Below are 12290 nucleotides of genomic sequence, written 5' to 3' on the forward strand. Positions count from 1 at the left end.
ATTCACTTTGAAGCTCTTTCCAAGAATTTGGCCACGAAGGACACATGAGTTGCTTTGGAAGTCGAGAGATCTTGAATCTGCATTCAATGTTGTAAGTTTCTGATTTATATTTTGAACTTCTTCTTGAGATATTCTAAAATGCCTTGGCATGGGCGGAATGTACATGCCCTAGAAATTGTTTTGAATGAAATTAGCATTGCAATTTGAGTTTGATTCGAGATATGATTTTTAATCTTTAGTATTCAATAGATTTGGAACAATTCTGCATTTTTAGATTTTTAAATTAGGGTCGGATTTCACTTTTCCCCAAATTCTTCACTTTCTCTCTCTAGATTAATTCATCTATTTCTCTCTATATTTCAAAATTGATTGTTTGGAAATTTAATTCAACATATAAAAAACCTATATATAAAATTTCATCCAAAAATTCGTCCATCTTGAAGCCCAATTTCAAAAGCCCCTTCTGGATTACTGATTCCCAATTATAATTCATAAAAATTTTTTAAAATTTTTTATAATTATTGATCAAAATTAATCTGATCTTATAATTAAAATTATCCTATCTCAAGTGCTTTTACCGAAAATATTCAAAATCAAAATTGAGTTTTTACTTAATTTTGATTAATGAAAAACATATTAAATAGAGTTAAGGTTTATTAATTACAAAATTAATTCATTATTGAATTAATTTATTAAAATTTGGATAAAAATTCTTGCTTTTTGCCTCCCTGCGGTTCGACCCCTTGCTTGCTCTATACACAGTATTGAGTGATTAAGGGTATTTATAAATTTTATTGCATAAGTATAAAAGCCCAATTAACGACATATTTATACATCATTTTTAGGCTTATCAATATCATGCTTAGGGCATTTAGGCAGTAGGATCTAGTTTGCTTAGTCGTCCGCTTCTTTTATTGTGGGGGTTTAATTTGTTTTTGTGAAATGCAGGCTAAGATCCAAGAACAAACCAAAATCTGGTAGCATGAAATGGGAGGTACTCCGGAGTTTTGATGGTTGCCTAGGTGACTGCATATAAAGAATCATCCGCGCCTCACCCTCGTCGTCAACCCAACAAACAACACACACTTATCACTGAAAATATGCACCTCCAGAATTATCAGCCTCCCACTGTTTTCCATTTTCTCCCTTAACTTTTGACGTTATCTTTCCAAATTAAGCATTGTGGACCATGCATGTGATAGTAGGGGGGAATCATTTCATGATAACATATTGATTAATTTTGTGGCAAAGTTTCTGCACTAATCTTAGTAGGGAGGTAAGTTTTTTGTTTCAATATAATTAACCACCTTCCTACTTAATGAATACTCTTCAGCATATTATTCTGAATTCTAGCCTTCATGCATCACTATTTACGTGGTTCATCCACATCATTCGTTTAATCACACAACTTATCATGCCTTGGGATACTTTTCACTATTTCCCTTTGCCATTGTTCTGGATGTGAAGGGTTTATGTGAGTTTGGGCCATATAATTCTCCAAAAACCCACACGTACCCTTTAGGAGAGAATACCCAAAACCCTCTTAAAACAAAACCCTAGACTTTTCTTCATGTCAGATGGGAGCTGGACACTTCTTTCTCAAATCCCCAGCCACTCTCTTTCACCCTTAGGACTCTCTAAAGTAACTCTGAGATATATAGCTGTAAGCCCCGGTGAGCAGCAAAAGGGAGCTTACGCTCTTGGTAGGCCAATCTTATGTTGGATAGAAATAGCCATCTCTCCGAGTTCATGTACCTTATGCTATCAGCTGATCTTTATTTACTTAACCAACCATTACTACCCACACCTTATAACCACCCATCCATATCCTACACCATTTCACTTCTACATCACTTAACCTATAGGTACCTTTTTCCTAAGTTATAGAGAGCATTCATCTCCCAAGTCCGTCTATCTCTCTAATTTTAAAAATCGTATCACACTGATACTCTCTTCTTCTTTTTATTTTAATCCTATTTTCAATATTCAATCTACATCTTCTCAACCTAATTCTCCGTCTGATCCTCACAGTTGACCATTATATTCTCCCAAAGAGAAGCATTGGAACCCAAGCTGTTCGTGTATATGGTTGAAGCCACATATTTCTCTGCATTAGAGAAGTCAACTCTAGATCACTGTGCATTGATGATCATGACAATTACAAGCGGTCAATCTCCTCATTTACTTCGGAAGACTTCAGGGATGTCCTCTACTCTCTGTCTTAGTCCATACCCCTCTCTTTCCTCATGTACATACCCCTTCTTGAAAAAAAAGGAAAAGAAAAAAGAGAGAAAATTAAAAAAAAGAAACAAAAAAATGAAAAAAAGTGTGTATTATGAAAAAAAATTAAAATTAAAATATGTGGGTTATGATCCTTGCGTCTCTTCTTCTTCTTTTCCCTTCTCATTTCTCTTGGTGCGCAACCTTTGAGATACAAAGCACACATCATTGAGTCGTGGGCCAAACTATTTCTCAGAAATTGGACGATGAATTGGGAGGATCATCTTTTCCCTAATGTAGCTTGGGAGTTGTCTGTCCAAAGTAGCTTTACCTCCTTATCAATCATCCACACATTCTTGTCTTTCTCACTACCACCATTTCTCCACTATACCCATAGCAATTGCATCCACTTAATCTCTATCGTTTCACCCTGCATGGGTACTCAACAGGAGGAGGAGAATGACACCCTACTACTTCCGATAAGAGGAAGCTTATTGAGAGAGATTAAACATGAGTAATGATCAAGGCATGAGTACCTCAAGGCCTAATATAGGTACTTAAGGATGGTGATTGGGGTTGTAGAGGAGAGAGGAAGTACACTGTCATGGTGGGGTTGGAAAACTTGTTGAGGAGTGAAAACTCTAATGGTTAAGGGGGCAATCATTAAAGGTTACTATGTAATATTGAGGATGAGTTTCATGGCCTTAGAACTCCAAGTCCCATCTTCCAAATATGCAAGGTGTAACAATGAAAGGTTATCAAAAGGTATGGTAAGGATTTCATGCATGACATTGCTAGGGACTAGCAATGATTCAAGCATGGGGGTTTGATAACACACAAATTCATTGGTAAAATGCTATAAATGTGTGTTATCTGGGGGTATTAAAGTGATCTAAATGCATATCCTCATATGGAATGAAGTTAATTTGGTGAGTATATGATTTTTCCTGATTTTCTTTTGGGTATTATTCCAGAACTTTTTTGTTATCAGAATATATTTATATATTTTTCAAAAGGCTTATTTGGGTATAAATATTTTAGATGACAAGCTTCAGTAGGAGATTTGACAATTTTTTAGGGAAAATTCAGAGAAAGGAGAGCCAAGACGATCACAAAACACGAGGAAGCGAAGGAGAGAGAAAATGATGAAATGTGGAGACTTAATCCACTTAAAACCCTCATATCTCGCAACTCCACCGTCGGATCAAGCTCAAAGTTTGGTGGTGGGTTGTTCACTTCATCTAATTTCTATCCAATAGTGGAAATTACCAGCAAAGTTCTAGAACTCTTGTAATGAAGGGGACGGTTAAGGGCAAAAGGGAAATTGACTTTACCCTTTCACCCAAGGTACTTAAACCCTTTTTTTCTCTCTGTGCGACCATTCGGAGTCTTCCATCTACAGCTGAGCAGACAGAGGAGGAAGTTCTTAGATCAAACAAGGTTCTGAATTTATCTGATTGCATTTTATGGTCTTGATTTCTAGATTGCATTCGTCTAAATTGCCTTGGCTTGGGCAAAATGTTCTGGCCCTTTCTAGGAGTTGAATCTCAGTATGCTTGAGATGAATATTGAGCCCTGAAAACAAAAATTAACTAAAAATTAGATAGATTTCATTTCCTTTTAGTTTAAAAATTAGACCGCTCCTAAAAACTCTTGAGAAAAATTGAATCAGCTCCTATATAGATTATCATTCCTACATATATTACCTTATTCCCTAATCTATTTATGATTTCTTGATCTTGATTTCAAGATCAAGAAACCTAAATAGATATCTCACATATACAATCCTCGTTTCTTTTCCCATATCCTGAGTTTCTTGATCTTCTTGACAAGATCAAGAAATCCAGATAGGAATCACTCATCCTATTATCTCCTCTATATTCCTCTCCCAAATTCAGCTCAAAATCCACTAATCATATTGAACATCTCATTTACCTATTAAGCCCCTCTTGGACGATCCCCGATATTCACACTATACATCTAAGTATTGGGGTAAATTTATAAATGGAATTGCATAATGTGAATTGTGCAATGACAGTAATTAAAGCATATTAATTATCCAAAAAATCAGCTTATCAGTATGTACATTAAATAATCCACAGTTGAAATTCATATGGAATATTTTAAAGCACAGCAAAACTCCAATGACATCTGGTTAGGATAATGGCGAATATTTTCCTTCGTTACTAATCTTGACTCATTTATAGTAATCTAATTTTCCAATTCAGCTTATCCTTCCAAAAACACATTTCTTATAATACGTTTTTCCTTGATATAGGTAATAACTCCAAAATCTAATTTCATTTTATTTGTGGTAGCTCCTAATTCATGATATTTTATACAATAGTCTAAGTGTGATGCTTATAATGAAGTCCATGAATACATGATATGACTTAAATGAATTATGTTGATACAGAGATCACTAACCTTTAACCATGCATTCTAAACATTCATATTTTAAGGATACTTTAGAATGATATTGAAAATATGCAGATAGAATAACAGCGTATAGTCTGCCTCCTATGATGATTGTGGTCGATCCCTTAGCCATTGATGTGGAACCATTAATGCTAGATAGTGTATGCACTTTGGCAGAAAGAGTTCACTGAATTAGTGTGTATGAATCCCTGAATGGTATCATACCAAAATATTAATCAGGTTGATTCACATTACAAATGTGTCAGTGGTCCGACGACCTGAAATGCCAAAGGCATCTTATGGACGAACAATTATCCTTTGACTATGACCTACAAGTTCCTGATTATGAAAGTCTAAACATTCTTAGTTCAGGTGTGGCAAGAAGATCATGAAGACATTTGAGTGGTCGAAATGGGATATTCTGCCCATGATATAAGAGAAGACATCTCAAGGAAGATGCAATAAAGTTCTTGTGCCAAGTAGTAGAGTATCAAAGATGAGTTCTCCAATGATTTATGAATGCATCATTACTAATTTGGATGACCAATTAGGGTTTCATAGTTGACCATACCCTAATACTGAGATTTTCAAGCAGATGAGGAACTCTACATACACCATAACTGATGACAAAAAGGTTTCATGAGTGAGTCAATACACTCATTTGTATCTTCTAGATGATGAGGTATTGCACGGCACCCCATGGGCTAGGAACTCTACCTATCGATTAGGTTAAATTAATTCATCATTAATTAATCTATATTATCATATAATTAAGTAATTTGGAAGGCCAATAAAGGTTATTGGGCTACTAGAGTTAGTAACTAGAATGATACAGAGGCCTGGAGTGTCACACACAAGTGGTATTATGGCTGTTGGAAGATATACTTACAGTTGTGGGGTTTTATGAAAAATTCTCACTCAGTATAAATAGGCCATGAAAAGAATTCACCTAGTCTAGAAATTTTCAGGACCCTACCCTTATTCTCCCTTATCCCCTTGCTCCTCTCCATTCTAAATCTGATCAAGACGGTGTAATGACGATGTATCCATATAAATCCAATGTATTCTCTTAGGCATTTTATCAAACACTTTGTTCTCAATATTTGACCCTACATTTCCTCCTATATTTTTTTTCTAAAATACCCTAAAATCACTAATATACCTCCACTACACATTAAAATTTGGGGTCTAAATAAATTTTTTGAAATAACTTCCTTTGTACAATCCCTTCTCTTTATATCCTCTAACTCATTAGTTAAATTTGACTCTGAGTGCCAATCCCTGTGGAGACGACCTAACTCAACACTATACATATCTGAGTAAGATTACACAAATTAAAAATTTATTTGATTGAAGCAAAAATAAAAACAACGTCAAAAAATTAACACCCTATTTTTGTTTCGTCAAAGGAGAAGATTCAGAATCCCATGGATCAAGGAGATACATCCAGTGCTACATACTTGTGTCTCAACATGTGTCATTTGAGGAACGGAGAAATCAAGGACGATCCATGGACGGGTGATTTAATCAATACGTTTTGAATGTGATTATGATTCTGTTTAAAGTTTTTCATTGTGTGAATCCCTTCAGTTCCATCAAACCCAACATGACCTTTTCTAAACCATGCCTTTGGTATATATTCTCTCATATCTTCTCTAATCTCCCAATTTTCATATTTTTTCATTATATTAATCCATCTCTACAATATAATTCACTTCCATTTTCCTTGATGATCTCAGAGTCGTTTGGAACATAATTTTCCAAGTAATACCCATTTATCAAGTTACAACAAAAAAAATCATTAATATTTTAAATAAGAAATAAGATTCAATCTTAAATTATTTATATTAATATAACATTATCGCCTGGCTAACAATAAATCACTAATTTCGAACCTGCCTGGGATGGATTCAATATGGGATCATGAATCGTAAACAAATTTTATTTGATGATATTTTCAGAAATGATGGAAAAAAATTCTTATTCAATATAGCTATTCGCGCAAGTATTTTAGGATTAAGAAGCAAATTCCTCTTGTGCAGATTATATATCAATCTACTATAACTATCAGAAACCTCATTCTCCCGAGCTACTGCATTTATTTGAGTGATCCACAAACTATGAAAATATCTCTTTTGTCGACCTTTATATCTTTTATGAGCAAGTCTTGAATGAGTCCCTCAAAAGCTTGATGCAAATAAATGAATTTTTGTTCAGCATCTACGAGCTATATATCCCCATTTAACTATGTTCATTTAATAAAGTTAAACTTTGAGGAGAAACTAACTGATTTCAGTTCATTAAGTCATTCTTTTCCAGTCGGCTCTATAAATAACATAAAATATTATTCTGATATATAAAATATAAATTCATATGGCTTTTGCTACTATAACCTTCCCAACCACAATTTATTAGTTCTTTCAGTCAGTTTTTTTGCTTTGTGTGTAAAGAATAAATTTGACTGATAAAAAAATAAGAAACGGATCACAATTTTTCATAAAAAAGAGTGGATTCCTTCATTTCTATGGTTACTTCTTGAACGGTGAGGTCCTTTCTATACACCGGAGCTCTTTCTTACATCCCATTTGATCAATTTTTTTGGTAACTTGTACAGTTCATACTTTTTGGCTCTACCCAAGAATTATATAGTAAAAGCTGACCCTATTAGTCTGTTATTTCAATAATAGGATTATAATACTTTGGTTTCTTAAATATCATTTCCCCGCTTAATGGATAGCTGTTGCTACCACTGGAGAATTGATTTTCATCTCGATTTGAGGTGATTGGATTTTCACCAACAGAAACCATAAATTTTATACACAATAAATAAAGGGATATGAGAATTTTTTTATTTTTGTTTTAAATAGTAAACAGTATTCTTTCATTTTTACATTCTATTTATTCTCCCTATTCTTTCATACTGGTCCTTGATACCAGAACAATTGTTTCATTTGTTCGAGCTCATGATCTAAACTAGTTGCACATATACCCTACTACATGTTTCTCAACACTGAGGGCATCCTAAAAAAGCGTGGGAGATTTTGCACATTTCTGATTGGTTGTCTTGCATTTCTACTAAGTCTTTTAATACTTGTCATCTTGAACCGTATATTCATATGATCAGATTATAATGGCTGGTTTAGATTGATCTTAACCTAGTAATTCTTAACTATTTGATTTGTCTTCAATTGAATAAGTATTTTGATTGGATTAAAATAATGAATCTCAACTTACAGAAATAAGTTATGCTTTGTTTGTTGTTTGAATAGAACCTGCTATTTATGGAAAATCCCCTATATTTTTTACTGCTTCAAGATCAATAAAACCATGAGCTTGGGCTTCTGTTGCTGACATAAAACATTCCTTTCCATGTCTTCAGATAAAACCCAAAAGGGGTTATCGGTTCTCTTTACATAAACCCTTGTGAGGGTTTCACAAAGTTTCAATAGTTCTTCTGCTTCAAGGATGAATTCCTCTGATTATGCCTCATAAAAAGAACTAGCAGCATGGTGAATCATAACCCTGATTCTATAATATCCATTATGAATATATGGCTTCTCTATCATAAATGATTGGTTCAAGGTAAGTAAAAAGAACAAAAAAGATAGAACTAAACAACCGTCCATGCATATTTTGTACACATTTCACATAGCTCCCCAATGGAACTGACTTCTCTTTTGTACGCGAAAGAACAGGAGAAAGAGACTAGGTAAAAATACAATTGATCAGATATAGATCAGATATCTGAATTATTCATTTAGTACCCTTTTGTAAAAGTAAAAAATACTATGATGATCCTGTTGCTTTATTTGTTTCTTATTTAGTTCATCTTTAATTGAGAAATCCCAATGTTTTTTTCTGACACGATCATAGGGTAAGTGAAAAAGATCTTTTTTAAAACATAAATATCAGAGAGGCTATTCTGATGTGTAAGAAAAATCATTTGTGATGATGAAACATACCTCCACTCCAAAATATAAATAAAGCAGGACCGAGGTTCTGCAAGAAAGCGTTCACAACAAACGGAGGTTGCTCGAAAACCCAATAAAGTAAGGTGCACTTTAGCGCACTGGAGTTTTCGGAGCTGGCTTCAAACATAATTTCATATTATAAAAAAACAGGGTTTGTTCATATCAAACTTAAAATCCCATGATATTTGTACTTATTATTGATGTTCCATACGGTGAAGGCATAGCCTTTTTTCTCAAATCAAACAAATAAAAAACTCATAGGTGTGAAGCATGAGAGAATGCTAGACGTTTGGTGATTTCTCCTCCAAATGGAATGAAAGATCCCATTGAAGCGGTTAATCCCATGTTTATTCTTTAAACTATTCCATGGATTGGAATATTTACAGCAAGCCCCATTAAATTTTTTCTATATTATACAAGTAAAGTAATAATAGTACCTATGTTACGAATTTTGTATTTTATGAATGGAGCGTGAATATTTCATCTTTTTGGCACAAACAAACTAATCCATAATTTATTCTAATTTATATTATTGATCTCTAAGAAATTTGATTTAATTGTATTACATGCTCCAAGTTTTTAATGGTACAATCAGTCTTTCTTGGGCGAAAAGAAGATATCTCCATTGGGGGAGAGAACGGGTAAATCCCATATCAGCCAATATGTCTGACAAGGGGCACTATACATCAACCCAAACTCATCTTCCTCACCAGGACTCCAAAAAGGTACTTTTGGAACACCAATGGGCATTTTAAAAAAACTAAATGACAATATTTGAGTTTAATGTGGAAACATTGCAATTGATTTATTGTTTATCGTCAGAATTTTTATTTCTGCTTCTCTTATTTAATACAGAGATTCTAGGGTTCAAACATAAATACGGAATTTCATAAATAAAAATATTAGCAGGGGATCCATAAAATAATGGACACAGTGTTGATGTATTGAGTTTTCACAAATAAAACAAAGTGCCCTTTGTGTATTGTACTTATCGGGTATAGAATATATTTGCTTCTCTTTGTTCCTACGAACATAATTTTTTTCCCTTATTTTCAACAATCTTACAGAATAAATATCAACCCTTATAGATAACTACTGAAAAAGGTTAGGAGCATAGTATATATATATGTGTATATGTATATTTAGTTAGTGATAAAGTTACATTTTGTCTATTATGTTTTTATAAAGGGGTATTTCCATGGCTTTCCCCCGGTATCGTGTTCATATTATCGTATTGAATGATCTCGGTCGATTGCTTTCTGTACATATAATGCATACAGATTTAGTTGCTGGTTGAGCCAACAATGGCTCTATACGAATTAGCAGTTTTTGATCCCTCTGACCACGTTCTTGATCCAATGTGGAGACAAGGTATGTTCGTTATACCTTTCATGACTCATTTAGTAATAACCAATTCATGGGCTGATTGGAGTATTACAGGGGGGAACTATAACTAATCCAGGTACTTGGAGTTACGAAGGTGTTGCAGGTGCACATATTGTGTTTTCTGGCTTGTTTTTCGTGGCACATAACATATCAAAGTTGTGTAGGCTAAGATAAACAACTACTTCATTAAAATATCCATAATTTGGGGATCAATATCTATACACAAATTAGTTCTATTCTATGAGTATAGAAAGTCATTTTAGAAAGATATGTTTGAGTTATACCTTAATCCTATCATGGTTCTCCCTTTTCCATCTAGATTCTCCTATCATTATGTCACCCTATAGGCGATTTACCACATTTCTTATGAAAGCTATGCTTCCATAGATATTCTTCTGTTTTTCTTACTTTAAAGGCTTCGCGTGAATTCGTCCTTTCAGAAGATTTCCTCCACTGTATTTCTCGTTGAGATTTATTTAAAGCACTTGTATTCGTTTAAAAATATATCTGTCATAAAGGTTGAAACTGTTACATAAATGAACTCAAGGTCGATTTTATTCCCAAGGAGTTCTTTATCCCACTCTACTTCATCCAACTTGTTTTGCGTCTGATTAGTAAGATCATTATTTTTAAAAGAAATCAGGGATGATTCTGGAAAGAAATGATTTTGGTGTCGTATCCATCATGGACTTCGGGATCTTCAATTAAATATCCCCCTAAATAAATAGATGAGCTTGAAATTGTTTATGTTGGATATAGTATACTTGCATAACAATTAGTAACTCGCATGTAGGTAATGGGAGGCAGGAACTATGCTAAGTTGCCCCTGAACTCAGCTTTTGCCAATGGCCTTTACCTCCAACCTTTTTAGTAATTGTCAACTAATTGTGCTTCTATGCAATCAGATTGCTATCCATTGGGTCATTATTTCACCTAGAAATTGTCAGATAATGATACTTATCAATATAGATAGATAATGAAAGTATAGATAGATACAAGTATAGATTTATACAGAAAGTAGGAATTATGTAGACCAAGATGACTAGGGAAAGAAATCAGATATGAATCATACAAATACAATATTAGTACATGTCACTTCATTTTCTTGCTAATGTGGTGGTTATAGACCAAAAAACCAAAGTCTTTTATGATCAATAGATATTATCATTAAAATTTAAGACCACTAATTATTTCAGTGTTCCACTGGCCCACAACAACCTGCTCATTACATCCTCGTGATATTTTGCTTTCACGAGATGCTCATTTAACTGAGCCCCAAAGGATCGTGGACGGATGACGGATGACATACAACATAATAGGGCGGACGGAGCGATACCGAACGGCATTTCGGTCCGTCATCCGTTACAGACTTTGACAAGTTTCTCTCCGTTTCTGTGATTCTGTTTTAAGGTTTTTGTTCCGGTCCCGTTCTGTTCCGTTCCATTCTGCCTTCGTTTCGTTTTGTTCCGTTCCGTTCTATTCCCAGTTCGTTTCGTTCTCCTCTAATTTTTTCCCGTTCCGTTCTCGTTCCATTTCGTTTCGTTTCGTTTTTTCGTTCCGTTCTGTTTCCATTTCGTTTCGTTTCGTTTCGTTTCGTCTCGTTTCGTTTTTTCCCGTTCCGTTTTGTTCTTATTTCGTCGCGCTCCGTTCCGTTATGTTTCCATGTCGTTTCGTTTCATCTCGGGTTCGTGAATAAATCATGTATCGTGAATATAATAGGTTAGTAGAATGATAGGATTTATATCGTGTCCTTAAGCTCCACATTTTGTAAATTAAATCTTTGAATATGTTTGGAAAAAACATTCATCGGTTGATTTCTTGAATTGTTTAGAAGAAGCTTGATGAAGTCCTAAAAACTAAATGACTAAAATTATAGCGACCAACTATAGTCGGTTTTATTCTTTCATTAAAAATGATATTTGATGTTATGTGAAAGGCGACATAATAATCCAAACAATCATACATTGGCATCATTCTTTAGTTAGGGCCATGAAATCTCAGATTATTTGTTTTTTTGGGCCCATAAATCTCAAATTCTTACTGCTAAAGCTCCATATTCACTCTCAAGGGAAGAACTAGAGACTACAGAGTGTTGCTTGTATCCATACATCATCTGTAGCAATTTTTTTCAGTCGATCATATTGTAATTATAGCCCTAAAAATACATGAAATTTAGAATATTTAAGTCCACATTACATGTATTATTTTCAAAGAATCTTGCCTAAAGTTGATTTTAGATGTGAAAGGATGCAATAAACCTCTTCTAGACCTTCTCTAGATGATTTATCACTAAAA

Source organism: Wolffia australiana, chromosome 8 (genome assembly GCF_029677425.1).
Source record: "Wolffia australiana isolate 7733 chromosome 8, ASM2967742v1".
In the NCBI taxonomy this organism is placed as follows: domain Eukaryota; kingdom Viridiplantae; phylum Streptophyta; class Magnoliopsida; order Alismatales; family Araceae; genus Wolffia; species Wolffia australiana.